Raw genomic sequence first — 16,077 nt, 5'->3', positions numbered from 1 at the left:
TGGGGAACGTGCTTTCTCCTGGAGTGAGGTTTGCAGTATGTTGTATGAAAGTGTGTTTGTAGCTGGAACACTGCATCCATAATGAAGAATCCAGTGAATGCAGCTTTAAATGGTTGTTGCCAGTCAGATAGTCTTTGTCATGCCCTGTGATCATGAAAACTACCGTGTTGTCGTCCCTGGTGATTAGCCTCAATCAATGTTTCATTACCCTCAGTAGATGTCTGGTGGCCTAGGGAATACATTATTTTGCCTAACGGGACAATCTTCACAAAGCCGCAGTATCTGAGTTCCAACTCTATGAAAGGAGGATGACACCAGGTAGGAGGGTTATGGTTTATTACTTCCCTCGTCCGCGCCTCCGGTACAACTGCCTGTTTCAACTGCCCCAGCTTTCCTTTTTCCCACCACGTTCCACATTCCAGCTGGAATGTGGAACGCTTCCTATTCAGCATGCTAGGACCCAACATACTCCCCTTCCTTCAAAATAACACAAAATAATGCAACAAATTAACTAAAACAAATATACTTAAAACTATGCATGAGGTTGACTAAATGACCTAATGTGCAATGTAATCTTTGAATTTCATGGGACATGACCTCATTCTCCCTGACACCCCTTTATCCACACACTCCGCCATGCAATTCTCACTTGCTTACATGCCCAATCTCCCGTTGACATAATCCCTTTTATATTCTAGCACAACAGAAATAAACAATTTATTCCATCTCTTTCCATTCTCCAACCCAACCACATGATCAATAACTTTCCTCACTCTGGCAGGAGCAGTAAGCCTAGATAAGCCTTTCTGCACAAATCCAGGTTTCCTAATTCACCAATCTCCTTCTTGTACAACCAGACCTTTACTTTGTCGGCTCCTCGTTCTATATTTTTCCTGTACAGCAGATCTCACATCCACCACTTTGCCCAATTTGTCCACATCAAAATTTTTCCTCGCCATCCACTCCTTATTCAACTTTGAACCAGCTATTCTACCTCTTAACAATGTGAATGGGGATATTCCTGTACTGATATGGGGTGTTGTCCTGAACCCCCATAGTAAATCTTCAACAGTTTCCTCCCACAGTAGTCCATTGACCAATTCAAGCTGCAAATTTTCCTTTATAACCCGGTTAAATCTCTCCACCAAACTGTTGCTACGAGGATGATAGAGTGATATTAAAGTGGGATGTATTCCCAAAATAGCTAAAACACTTGCCATTTCCTTGGAGACTAATTATGTCCCATTGTCAGTGACTCTCTCTTCCGGAAAACCTTCCCTCAAAAATACTTGTTTGAAAAATGTCTTGACTATGTTGGTATTCATATGATCTACAAACTTCACTTCAGGCCATTTAGTCACATAGTCCACCATTACCAAAGCATACTTTGGTGCACCACCAATTACTCCAAACGGCCCAGAGATGTCAAATGCCAACTTTGATCAAGGTACACTTTTAACCTCAATTGGTTCTACCAGTGACGGATATGTCACCTGAGACTTGTCACTCAACACTCACATACAACACCCACGCACATATCGCTCAAATGCTCTGTCCACCCCTGGCCACCAGAAATCCTCTCTCACTCTACACTTCATAGCACGAATTCCAAGATGTCCTTCGTGTGCCAACTCTAATACTCTCATTCGTAAGCCTACCGGGACTAATAACAGATTTCCTCTCCGCACAATGTTTCCAACAATGGATAACTCTTCTTCAACCTTTTTGTCAGGAATTAAGTCTTCAGGTGTGCTCTTTGCACTAGGCCAACCTCCACTAATGTAACTCTTAACTTCTTCTAACACACCATCATCCAAACACCCACTTATCTATTCCTGTTCAGTCAACGCCCCTTTTGAAACTTCACTAATGGCATTCAATGCACACACTATTTCCAATTCATCCGCCGATTCTGATTTATCATCACTTTCTGACAAGGGTAATCTGGACAAACAATCAGCCACACGATTCCTCTCTCCCGGAATATATTCCAGTTTATAGTTGTATTCCTGAAGTCTTTACAGCCATTTTGCAGTACTGGGGGTGGCCCTGCCCCCACCCTTGGTACTAAACAAATCTACCAATGGTTTATGATCCATTCGTAGCACAAACTCTTTTACCCACAAAAAACTCCTGAAATGTTCAACACCCCACCACATGGCTAAAGCTTCTTTTTCAATTGTAGAATATGTGTACTCCGCCCCCTTCAAAGTTCTGGATGCAAATGCGATTGTTTCTTCCTTAGCATTACTCCTCACTTGCAGAAGTACAGCACCAAGTCCTACATTGCTCGCATCAGTTGCGATAATACATGTATCATTGATGTCAAAAGCCTTGAGGGGATGTACGTCGACTATGCTCTTCTTTATTGACTCGAATCTCTTGTCACACTCACTGTCCCATTGAAACCTGACATTCTTCTTTAAAAGACTGCGTAAACATGCAATCATGTCTGAAACGTTGGGCACAAATTTTGCATAATATTCCACGAGACCCAGGAAAGATCGTAATTGATCCTTATCTGCTGGTATGGGTGCACGTCAGATTGCATCCAAAATTTTCAACTTTGGTTCCAAACCCTTCTCTGATACATGGTGTCCCAAATAGTCTACGCCATACTGAATAAACTTGCATTTGTCCTTCCTTAAAGTCATCCCACTGAACTTAACAATTTCCAACACACTCTTTAGCCTTTCATCGTGTACAGCAACAGTGTCACCGTATATTAATATGTCATCTTGGAAGTACACAACACCCTCTATTCCTTGGAACAACTTGTTCATTAACCGTTGAAACACAGCAGATGCAGATGCCAAACCAAACGGCATCTGTATGTATCTATATGCCCCTTCTGGAGTTACGAATGACGTGTAGTGTCTAGAGTCCCTGCTGAACTCCACTTGATGGTAAGCAGAAGAGATGTCAAGTGATGTGAAATACTTTGCTCCTCACAAATTTGCCAACATTTCATTGATGTTGGGAAGTGGTTGATGATCCACCCAAATGTTCGCATTTAAGTCTCTCAAATCCACACAGAGTCTAAGGTGGTCATTATGATCTTGGCGGTGTGGGCCGCCAAGCCGGCGCTGGCGGGAGATCCCGCCAGCCGGCATGGTGGCCCACACCTCCACATAATGAACCCTTGGAGGGCTGCCATAGGTGGCCCTCACTCACCGCCAGGCTGCCTCCGTCAGGCAGCCTGGCGGCAGTCGGCATCATCATCCGACAGGGCAGCAGTGTTGTCCCTTGGATAATGATCCCGCAGTCCCCAGCCTTTCCCTGGCGGGTGTCCCCGCCAGGGAAAGGCTGGCAGAAGGGGTGCACCGGGGTGCCCTTGGGGGCCCCTGCACTGCCCATGCACTTGGCATGGGCAGTGCAGGGGCCCCTGTGCAGTGCCCCATCGCGCAGGTCACTGCCCAATTTACGGGCAGTGATCAGCGCGACGGGTGCAGCTGCACCCGCTGCACAGATGCATTGGCGGCGGCTCCATGTGGAGCCGCCATCAATGTCCCGGCCAGGCATTCCTCTGGGCCGGCGGGCGGAAACAATGTTTCCAGCCGCCGGCCCAGAGGAATGTTCTTAATACGGCCGGCAGGGTGCCGGGGATCTGGCGGTCACTTGTAAGACCACCAGCATGAACACGGCGGTTTCGACCGCCGTGTTCATTATGAAAGCCTTAATGTTTTGTCAGCCTTACTTGCCAAAACTATGGGTGCTTACCATTCAGACCCTTCAATAGGTTCTATTATTCCTAACGAACATAATTTCTCCAATTCTCGCTTCAACTCAGCCCCTAGTGCAAGTGGTACTTTGCATACCTTATGAGCCACAGCCTTTGCACCATGTTTCAAAATTATATGATGTTGGAATCCCTTGAGCTTTTGCTAACCCATCTGTGAAAACTTCCATGTAGTCTCCGATCCAATCTTTGATTGCTCCTGCACACGTTTGATAAACACTCCTGTGTTTCGATAACACCATATCTGGGTGATTTGGGTCTAGGATGATACCCAACTCGCCTTGTTCTTCCCAACCCAAAAGATTTGCACCCTCCTTGACCACATACACAGTTCCTATTGCACATTTCGTTCCAAATTTTAAGGTCGCTTCAAACTTCCCCACAACCTCTATACGTTTTCTCCATATGCAAACATTTTTATATGTGAATCCTGCACAACCATATTGCCAATATGTTTGCAGTCCGCCATACAGATGAATGTAAATGGAGATCCAGAATCAGCCAGGAATTTCACATCCTTATCGTTGACTGATACTATACAAAATGGTGGATTCCTCTTCCGTGTTGCCACCACTGAAGATATCTCTCCAGTTCCATTGTCCTCCTGACTCCTGCATGCGAGCATAAGAATAACATTTTCATCTTCATCTGATGTGGCAAAGGCATTGTCAATCATTTTGATTGTCTGCGCAGTATTCTTCATGGCAATGTTACCTTTACACACCCTCGCAAAGTGACCTTTCTTCCCACACTTGAAACACGACTGATTCACCGCTGCACAGTTCTTTGAATTGCCCACATGAGTTCTACTACTACACCTCTAGCAAGACATTTCGTTAGTGACAGTCCTATTCCTGGCCGACAGGAGTTCATGCTCATCACACACTTGCTTTGTTACCCTTTGTAGTTGATTTTGCTGCCTGCTTTGATTTTATATATCTGATCTCCATTGTTTTGGGGTTGTCGTTCATTTTCCGCATACAGCTTTGTGAGTGTTCTATACCTCTCGCCAGCTTCAAAGACGTTTCTAAATCTGGGTCTTCCGTAGCTAAAAGTTTTTCCTGAATCTTTTTATTACTTGTTCTCTCAATCAGCTGATCGCGTATATTCTCGTCTCTAAATTCCCTTTAATTGCAATTGGCCGCCAGCATATGTAGTGACACCACAAAATCATTGATTGACTCCCCTGGAATCTGTGTGCGCTGAAGAAATGTATGTCTCTCTAGAACAATATTTTTCCTTGGATTAAATCTCTTACCCAGAGTGCTAATTATCGAGGCATACACATCAACTGTGGACGTCGACCCTACTCCTTCATCTCCCACTGTTAGGATATTCACTGCTTCTAAGGGCAATGTTTTCCAGATGTTCCTTCCCTCTGTTCCCAAGTTGCAGATTAACAGTGCCTTCTTCTTTTTAGATGTTAATGTGTCGCCTTCAATTGCATACAAATGTGCTTCGAATGTCTCTTTCCATGTTTGCCAATCCACAGGCGGTGCTAATATCCTCTCAATTATGTCCAAGATTTAATTAAAATGTGTATTGCTCATTTATCAGTGTTTTTTTCCCGACAAAGTTTAGTTTCAAAATGTCTTCTCCTTTATTTTTCTTTTCTTTTTTTAATTATATTTTTATTTAATATATATTTTTTTGTAGCATTGACACCATGCTGCATAGTATTTTCCTCAAACACTTGTTCTTCTGTTCCACACTGTAAATGTATGACATTTTACTATTTTATACTCCCAAGATGGCCGCCACCGTTGAGCATTTGTTTCTATGACTGGTTGGGCTTGCTGTATATCCTTCCCAACCAGTCAAAGTGGCCACCAGACATGCACTTGTGCTGTCAGCAACTCCTCCGTTGTCCTTCCTCACTTTCTACTGCATATTTGTTGTGTGCAGTATGCACGATCGCTGTACTCTCCAGTCAATGGCTTCAAGGCGTACCTTTATTTCCACTTCTGTTCGTGTCTCCACCGCCCTCAATTTGCCCTTCGCAAATGTGCCACTTCAATCCTCCTGCCACGTCATTACTTCCCCGAACACATCGGCACATAGGAAACACTGTGACGCTGATCCCCTCGTTGCCACTGAAAGGAGTACGACACCAGGTAGGAGAGTTATGGTTTATTACTTCCCTCGTCCGCTCCTCTGTTACAACTGCCCGTTTCAACTGCCCCAGCCTTCCTTTTTCCCATTGCGTTCCACATTCCAGCTGGAATGTGGAACGTCTCCTATTCAGCATGCTAGGACCCAGCACTCTACCTTTGTGTTGTGATGGGCATTGCCTGATAACCCACATACCTTGGCGGGAGACATGGCTATTGTTGCCAAGATAACAGTCACCTGAACCAGGAGCTCCGAGGCCAGCGTCTTCACCATCCATAATTACCCTCTCAAAGGGAGACCATCCTATTCCTCTCAAGCCATAAGAACAGCCTGGTCATTGTGGGCAACTATTGGATTATGCTGGAAAGTGTGTGCCCTGTTGTGAGTGCTGAGTCTGCTGGTTCGTGTGACTCTTTTTGGAGCTGGTCTGCTCTGGGCCCTGCAGAAGCCTAGTGGAGTGACCTGTGTGCCCTGTTCCTCTGATACCAATGGGGTCCTTAGCAGAACAGACACTTCTAGTGATCTTTGACTGGGCCTACTGGAGTGGCCTGCTGCTACCGCGGCCTACATGGAACCCAAAAGTGGTGGAGGGCCTACAAACCACAACACTGTCCCAAGCCTACATGTGGCAATTACAAGGGTCCTTTGGCTTCCCGCCAATAAATACTGCTGGTAGCCCTGAATGTGACAGGTGTCGCCAGCCATTGCTGACAGGATGCACCTGAGCATCATAATAACAGTCATGGAACTGCACAGAGTCCAATGACTGAGGAGGAACTGCAGCGTGGGCTGCACCACGCTGTTGTGTCTTGTCAGGTCTCGGTGAAAGCTCACGCTGCATTATCTGACTAGGTCTGCCACACTTGATTACTTCAAGCAGTGCAACACCCCCCATCCTTTTTATTTGGTGGTAGACCACCCAGATGTCAAAGGGACATTGCCTTCCGAGGTAGGAGGGCCACCTTAACACTGCAGGGCGATACTTGGGAGGAAGGCCTGATCATGTGGCCTGTATAACCATCTGAGATTCTAGTTATCCTGGAGGCAACTTCCCTTGGTTCCAATGTTGGAGGTGCCCCCATCATACCTGAGACAAACCAGCACAGATTGAACAGATCTGTGGGGCCTTGAAAGAGGGGTGGCATGCAGCATTTTTGCCTCACCTGTGCTTTCACCTGCCCTTCAACTTCCCCTCTCCCCCTTCCTCCTTTCAGCAATTTGCTTGCTTGGAAAGTGGGTATAAAATTCATTGGCTGCCTATGAAGCAGAAGGGGTTTTCCGTACTGGTCAATGCTGCTCCTAGTGACATTGAGGAACTCGCTTCAGAGTCCCAGATGGAAAACCACTGACTGACACTGAAAGGGAGGGAGGCAGATGAAAGAGGAGAACACACCACCTGGGTTGACATTCTTGTGCCACCTTCCACCTGCTGTTCTCTGACCACCTAGCCTGCTGGGGACAAAATCTATAACCTTCTGCTTCCACTGATGGACCCCTTCTGCCTGGATTTGCCTGGCTTTCTTGCCCCACAGTGACTGTACATTGCGCTCCTTTTTCTTTGTCATTCTCTTCAGTGACCTACTGTTGGCATTGTCATCCGCATTGTCCAGTGCGGAACAGACTAGGCTGCTCATGCTGTCGTGGTTGGCCAATTCCGTAGGTGCTAGCTGACTGTGGAAAAGGGGCCTGTGCCTTAGACCTACTCACAACTGGAGTGACCCTCCACTTAATTGTCATGACCTTGGAAGATGGTGTTGCCAACACTGCCTGAAGTGGAATGAGCCAAAGGCACATGATCTAAACTACAGATGTGGAAGTTAATTAATCATAATCTGCCCTCCTTTAGGCTATAATCTATGGACTTTGATAAGGACAGCTATTTCCTCCCCTAGCCGGCTGCTCATGCTGTAACTGGCCACTTTCCTTGCTGATGTGCTTCAGATCTATTACCCAAGTGAACAACTGCTCAGTCACCATCACCTTGGATGCTTACAGTGGCACGTGAGCACTCCTCTGTAGCTACCTAAGGGATTGGTGGTTCAGTGACAATAGGCAGACTCTGACCTGTCAAAATAGTGCAAACTTCCTCTATGGTTTGCCAGAACTCAAAGTACACAACTTCTCTGATCCCTGATGCCCACGTCAGACAGACGCATCTGATAAATTTGACGGTTTTGGAAGCTATTGTAAGATCTAGGCCATGCCTTGAAAATAAAATATATTCGGTGGTGCATGATGTACGTTACTATAGAACATTAGCTGACAGAGTGTGTCAAGTGGAAAGCACACCCCAAGACCGACAGCCATTGGCATCGGATGCACAGAAACAGCTACTTGATCTAACAGATCGAATTCACTTCCTGGAAGATAGAGCCAACAATTGGGAGGGCCACACTTGATGCAGTAATATCAGAAATGTAGGCCAGGACACTGTGTATTGTCTGAAGACTTTGATTAAAAGCTATGTTCCTCCTCATAAACTGTCATCTTTTTACATAAAAAGATCCCACAAGGTACCCGAACAGAGACCCTCTCCTGGCTCTTTTGCTCTGTGATTGTTGCTAAACGGTTGCACTTCAGAAACCGAGATAAAATACTACATGCAGCTAGACAAGCTATTTATATAAATAAAAGATAAAAATCGGCTCGCAGAGTATACCCTGGCAGTTTAACACCAGCATGCATCCTTCACTGGAGTAAAACGTAAACGAAGAGAAATGGTGCTGAAATATTCCCTGTTGTTCCCTTCAAAACTCAGTGTCTCATTTACGCGGCCCAAGCGGCACACTCAGTCACTGGGGCATCATTTCTTTTGATGCTCTGGTGGCGCAGTGTGCGGGCCTATATTTACAAGGTCACAGAAAGCCATCTTGCCTGACTTTTCATGGCCTTGTAAATATTGACCCCTTTCACTCATAACACTGGTGAAAGGGGCGTTCCATGGGTGACACTGTGGGTGATCCCACAAAATACCCATGGAATCCGATGGAATCTGACGCATTCCCATATTTACAAGACTGCGAATGCGTCAGATTCCTACACCACCTCAGGGGTAATGTTAAAGTGGTGCAGCGGGGAGAAATAACACTATTTCTCCCTGTCTTTTCCTCTTTCTATGTGTGCTGCATTCCAACAGGAAAACACTATTTATGATAGTTTATGTGCAGGAAGATGCCCTTTCCTGCACATATACAATCATCCCTGCAAGGCAGGTATGCGTTGGTGCTAAGCAGCAATTTGTGCCCTAGCGCACAGGATAAGGACAGGAATGCGCCGCATCTTGCAGATACGGCGCATTCCGGCTCTTTTGTTTTGATGCAGTATGGTGCCGCCAAAAGGCTTGTAGCACTGCCCAGTGCCAAAACTTAGTAAATGTGGCCCTCAGTATCATAACTGAGCACAATCACATTTTTTCGTTGATCCAAGAGGCATGGGGCTGCGCAGAGCGACTAAGAACTGCTGCCCAAGCAGACGCCCCAAGGAACTTGAAACAGCGGGTACAAAAATATCAGTGCAGAAGAAGCAAAAAGAAATCACCTACATATGCGAAGCACATCACAACTCCAAGGAACAAGCAGAAGATGACAAATGCTCGGCTTTGGAGATGGTGTGGCTCCTCAAGCGAAGAAGTAACAACTTCTTCCTAGATATCCCTTGATGTGTCAATAACACCTCAGGTAGGGACGCCACAAACAGCGGATGAATTACTGTTAAGACCCATACATCTGGCTTCTTTCTAATGTTGAAGTAGTTGAAAAATAGGTTGTTCCCTTGTAATATAAGATTCAAAGTTCCAAAATAGAAATGAAGGGGGCATGGCCAACTAACATGGCCGAGTGCACGTGATCCGCTGTGGTTCTGCTCTGTGCCTCACAGTGCATGTGCTTATAAGGGTCAATGGTTTCTGGAATAAAGTATACCTAGCTGCTAAACATCATCGGAATATCAAGAAGGCAGACTTGAGGTGCTAGATGTTAAGAAATGACCATTCTGGCATGAGACGGCCCAAACAAGGGAGAAGGTGAAGTAAGATGGCAAATGATGAGGTGCAGGGATGAAAGGAGATGACAGAGACATGAGCGGCCTGCTGATTCGAGGAGCGTGAGGTCCAAGACAATATCGTGGGGCCAGGGGGGGCTGCCCTGAAGGACCCAACAGTGACAGCAAGAAAGTGGCGGCGGACGGCCCCTGGGACGAAGCCCATCCGCTGCTCGATGAGGGAGAAGAGGAGCGGATCGCCTCTGAGAAAACCCCAGTGAAGCTGCACGACACCAGACGAAAATAGCAGATACACCCTGGTGGGGGGGTGGGGGATACACAGGGAGGGAGAGGTCCAGCCACAGCAAATATGAGGACCCGGAACATGGTTCATAATGCATTACAGTGCATTTCCCAATGAGTAACAACTTTCTTTTATTTATTTTTCATTTAAGCTGGCTGTCATTTTATATGTAGCTACCTGACGGTGAAAGACTTAAAAACAACGTAGAATATTTTGGGGTTTATTTATGAGACGCTTACGCTGCTGGAGCATCACTGTTTTTTACACTCCAGAGGCACAAGCCTCTCAATCATGCGTATGAGGTGACGCAAAGCCACCCTGCATGGCTTTGAATGACCTCATGGATATGGAGTAAGGCAGCGCAAGCCACTGCATTGCCTTACTTTGCGTCAAGGAGGCATTCCATGGGCGTTGTTGTAGGTGTTCCCACGTAGCACCCATGGATTCTGATGCGGCCCCAGATTTTCAAAATCATGTAAAATGGAGCAGTGCCAAAACCTTACGCCTCCTCAGAGCAGGCATAATGACGAGAAATGTCCTTGTTTTTCCTCTTTCCATGTGTGTTGCTATCTGCCACACATATAGAAAGAGGTACAATGCCTCTCTGGATTGTTTTTGAGCAGGAAGGTGCTCCTTCCTGTACAAAAACAATTCTGCCTATGTCATCACTGGGCAGCAATTTGTGCGCCAGCTCAGGGGGAAAGGACAGAAATGCGCTGTATTTCATAAATACGGTCCATTCCTGCCATTTTGTATTGGCGTAGGCCATTGTAGCAAGAAGATTTGTGGCACTGTCCTATGCCAAATCCTCATAAATGAGGACCTTTGTTTTAAGCTACACCTTTGACCACGCACCACACTCACTGACCTTTGGTTTGCTTGACACTGTTTAATATTAATATTATTTCCTCACTGTAAAAATTATTTGCTGTGGGAAATGAGGACATTTATTATTGTCGATGATGAGGAGTACCAGGTTGTAGAACTTTTTGTCAGGAGGGGGTCCTTACACCTAATAATCTTTGAGAGCGGGTTCCGGCATCAAAAAGTTTGAAGTGAAGACCTCTGCTCTAGAGAGACAACTCCACTAAACCTGGATAAGGTACAGCCCCTGCATTCTACCTAAGCACTGCAGTGACAACGGGTTACTATGTCGTGCAAGAAGACACAACCTAATAGGGTATCCAGCTACTTCAACCCTGCCGAGATCCTTTCAGACAACGGGGCTTGCCTGACGGGAAACGCCATGACGTTCACCAATGAGGACTTCCTGACCTCCCTGTGTGAATTTAAAAATTAGCTGAGGGAGGAACTCAAGACGGGTATAAGACCCACTTTTAAAACTTTAAGAGAAGAGATTAACTCCTGTCTAACCAGTCTGCAGACAGACATAGATGCAGTGGGCACGCACACAAAGGATCTGGAGACTAAAGATCAAGACTTGGAACAACAGTTTCTTCTAGTGACAGGGTAAATAGATGTACTTCATTCCCAACTACGATCTACGCTCCTAAAGTGTGAAGACTTGGAGAATCATTCCTGCTGGGCCGAGACATTGCCTACGGCTTCACATGGAGCTGTCGTCAATGCCGATGTGAGGCGGGTGACCGTAAATCGGGCAGTGACCTGCGAGACGGGGCACTGCCAAGTGCATGGGTAGTGCAGGGGCCCCCAGGGGGGCCCCAGAGCACCTCTTCTGTCAGCCTTTACCTGGCAGGTGAACCCACCAGGGAATCGCTGTCGGAACGAGGGTTCTTTATCCACAGGGCACCGCTGCTTGCAGCGCTGCCCTGTCGGATGAAGAATTCCACCATCGTCAGGCTGCCTGTCGGCGGTAGCCTGGCAGTGGTGGAAGGCTGCCTGTGGCGGTCCCCACTGCCTTAATTATGTGGCAGTCGAGACGGCCATGCCAGTGGCGGTATTATACTGACTTATAGACTGGACATGGCCACAATCACAGACCTGTGTGCCGAATTGTAGCCTGACCTTCATATCAGCTATCTGTCATCCCATTGGGATCCCCCCTCTTGTACAAGTGCTCTCATGGCTAACATGGCACTCGCAGCAGCGTGGAAGAGGCCTGAGGCCTGTCTATATCACAATGGCATGCCAGGCTCTGGCAACCACTCTCTATGGAGCGTTTGGCTGATATGTTGCCAAACAACAGGGCAAGTTTTGACTACATTTGGGGTCCCTTGGTGCAGTTCCTATCCAGGGGACTTCTGATTTTCTCATGTCGTCCTCGCATAAGGGCTCTTCATTCATTCCAGATTTAAGACTTCCCCATGCATGCCCCTCCACTTGAGACACTCAACACCTCTATGTAATAATCCTCTGCGACATTTCAACCCCACTAATCTGAAAAAATAATTCTCACTCTGACCTCTCCAAGCTTGTTGATTTGGTGTTTTGTAGTTTCAATATTAATGTAATCTGTGTTAGGATGTTTTACTCTATGGTGGTACTATGTTCCCTGCCTATAATTTACTGACAAAGGGATAAGATGGGTGCTATTACTATGTATTTCATGATATCGGCCAACCTATGTGAGATACTGTAACGATTTGTAGCATCAGGCTGCAGTTGGCTCCTGGCCCTGTGATCAATGCACTGATGTCTGTACCAATTAAAACGTTAATAAAGAAAGTTTCACAAAATAGAAATGAAGTATTGAAATCCATAACTCATCCTGTTAGATGTGCTATTATATTAGTCATGTGATCATGAAATGTGATGCACCGTGTTACATATAATTTACAGCCAACACGGCGAAACACTGATGGTGGGCAGGCCAGGGGCTTTTTCAAGGCTGATATTATATAATCCATGATATAAACAAACATAAAATATAATACACAACATTCATATATTGATAATAATTTCATCCTTCGAACCAAAATCTTCTTCAGTTATTTTTCATTATCAACTTACCTTCAGTTTACTATTTGCTTCCTTGTGGCATCAGTGTCTATTTCTTGCAAATATTTCACAGTGGTGTGTAGTTTTCTTAACATTATTTGAGTTGTGTTAAAAATGGGGTCTCTAATTGGCAGTGGTTCCCACCCTGTCCAAGTAGGGACCCTCACTCTAGTCAGAGCTAAGATAAAACCTGCTCACCCACTTGGTAGCTTGGCTCAAACAGTCAGGCTTATCTCAGGGGCAATGTGTAAAGTATGTGTACAAACACACCCATACACACACAGTAACATAGTAAAAATACTACAAAAAGACTCCATACCAGTTTAGAAAAATAGCCAATATTTATCTTAGTAAAACAAGACCAAAACAACAAAAATCCAACATACACAAGCAAAGATACAATTTTTTAAAGATTAAGGCCCTCGTTATGACATTAGTGGTAAATCCCACTTACCGCCACGCTGACTGCCGCCAGCATACCGCCACAATGGATATCCATTCACCATATTATGACACACACACACCAATCCGTCACTATTCAGCCGCAGACACAAATCTGCAACACCAAAGGCCAGTGATAAACTGGCGGTATCAAAACCCACACCGTTACGCCAACAGAACTACACCCACCACATTGTGACCCACGAATCACCATGGTGGACATTCAACGGTGGAAAACCATTGCCGGTACATAACACCGTGCTCAAAATACACGCTCACAGACAAAACACTACATTGGCCAATTTGGATAACACACATGTGACACCCTACACACACCACACCCACACCACTATAAAAAAACACACCCACACTACCCACAACCCCTTACAAATCCAAACCATTGGCACAAGACAGACACCACGACCACAGACAAGAGCAGAGCCACACACCACCTACACCTATACACCACCCACACACCCCACATCACACACCCAAACACATCACCCTACACATTCTCACCTACACAACTCACACGACACCAATGGCACCACAAAGACACCCCTGATTCTCAGAGGAGGTCTAATGGTGATGGTGGAGGAAATCATCAGGGTAGAGCCACAGCTATTTGGAGCACAGGTGCAGCAGATATCCATTGCTAGGAAGATGGAGCTATGGCGGAGAATCTTGGACAGGGTCAACGCCATGGGACAGCACCCAAGAACCAGGGCTTACAGGAAGAGGTGGAACAACCTACGGGGAAGGTGTGTTCCATAGCAGCAAGACACCAGCTCGCTGTACGAAGGACTGGCGGTGGACCCCCACCTCCTCCCCAACTAACAACATGGGAGGAGCAAGTCTTGGCAATCATGCATCCTGAGGGCCTGGCCGAAGTAGCAGGAGGACAGGACTCTGGTAAGTCAACTCTATACTATTATCACCAGTCTACCTGCATGCCATCACATACCCTCATCCTCACCCACACTCCCATCACTCCACCACCTCCCACACACCCACCATCACATCCCACCCATCCCAATGGCAAGCCCTGCATCCACCACCAATGCAAGGACATCACTCACAGCCCTGCATGGACACCTATTACCAAAACATGCACACGAGAGAATCAGCTAGCCCACCATATACCAACCTACACAAGTTAAAGCTGCAAGGGCAAATACAAACAAATAGGGCAAACCACTGATAAACAATATGTCACACACAGAAACAATAACACAGCATTTACATCCCCACAGGAATCCCAACCAATGTCAGGGGAAAGGAGGTGCCAGCACTATCCAGTCCCCAAACTGAAGAGGCCCAGAGTGATGACTGCAACTCTGGTCGCCTGGATCTGGATGACCAACCTGGCAGATCAGGGACCTCTGGACAGTTGGTTACCCAGGCCAGGTCACACACCACCACAGAGCCTCCCCCATCTGGAAACACCACCACAGCACCCACCCAGCATACCCATACCTCTGTCCCCAGGACACGTCAATCAGCAGCGTGTCCACCACTACAGGGACCCCAGGGCACACCTCATACACAAGACAGTCAGGGACCTGGGGTCAGTGGCAGTGGGCACACGGTTCAGGGGACAGAGGCACAGGCCACCAGGGACACTGGGAGGACTGCTGTGCGCCAGGGGGAGGACAGGACCAGGGAACCAACTATTCAGGAGGCACATTCCCAGGATATGCTGGGCCAGATCCTGGACAATGTGCAAGAGAACAGGCGGCTGGAGGAGGGACAGCACCAGAGGATCAGAGAGGACTTGCAGGCCATCAACACCACCCTGGTCTCCATTGCAGGGGTGCTGGCAGACATGGCCAATATAATGAGGGAGGCAGTCTCACACCAGCGGACCCCTCCCACTAGCCAGGCATTCGAACTGCCTTCCACCTTCGCCGCTGCTAGTGGACAGGAGGCCCAGCCACAGGACCAACAGGCCAATGGCACCACTCTCCCTGCAGGAGAATCACCCCGCAAATGTTCCCTGCGATCCAGGTAGAAGCCAGAGACTATTGCCAAGACCCCGGCCAGGAAATGAGACTCTCCTGATTGTCACCCTTGTTTCCCACTCTGTCACCCTGTCCACTTTGAACTGCCATTGCTCCCCTTTCTTTGTCCCCATGGACAATGCACCTGTGCTACAAACAGACTGGAACAATACCCTGGACTTTCCTCCATCATCACCCCATTTAAATGCACTCGCCTCTCTTCTTCTTAGCACTTCAATAAACACCCTTGGAAAAAATACAAGTATGGAGCATGTAAGATTTCCTAAGTATGTATTAGTTTAACCAGGTTCAAACATTGCAATTCAACTGTACAGTAATGTTCACATAGGAAAGACCTGTAGATTTCTGCCGTGATCACACCAGGAGCGATAGTGGGGCACCAACATCTTCAAAATGAATTGCCAAAGGGTACAGTGAGTGGGCATAGAAGTGGGAAATAACAGCATGCCAGTGCCAAAGATAATCTAAATAACGACAATGAAATGTGAAGTAACACTGTCTTACCTGTGTGTCATTGGAAATATTGTCGTATCACTGCTGTTCTGTTGTCCTCATCCTCTGCT

Source organism: Pleurodeles waltl, chromosome 9, assembly GCF_031143425.1.
Source record: "Pleurodeles waltl isolate 20211129_DDA chromosome 9, aPleWal1.hap1.20221129, whole genome shotgun sequence".
Taxonomy (NCBI): Eukaryota; Metazoa; Chordata; class Amphibia; order Caudata; family Salamandridae; genus Pleurodeles; species Pleurodeles waltl.
Note: the sequence above shows the minus strand (reverse complement) of the source record.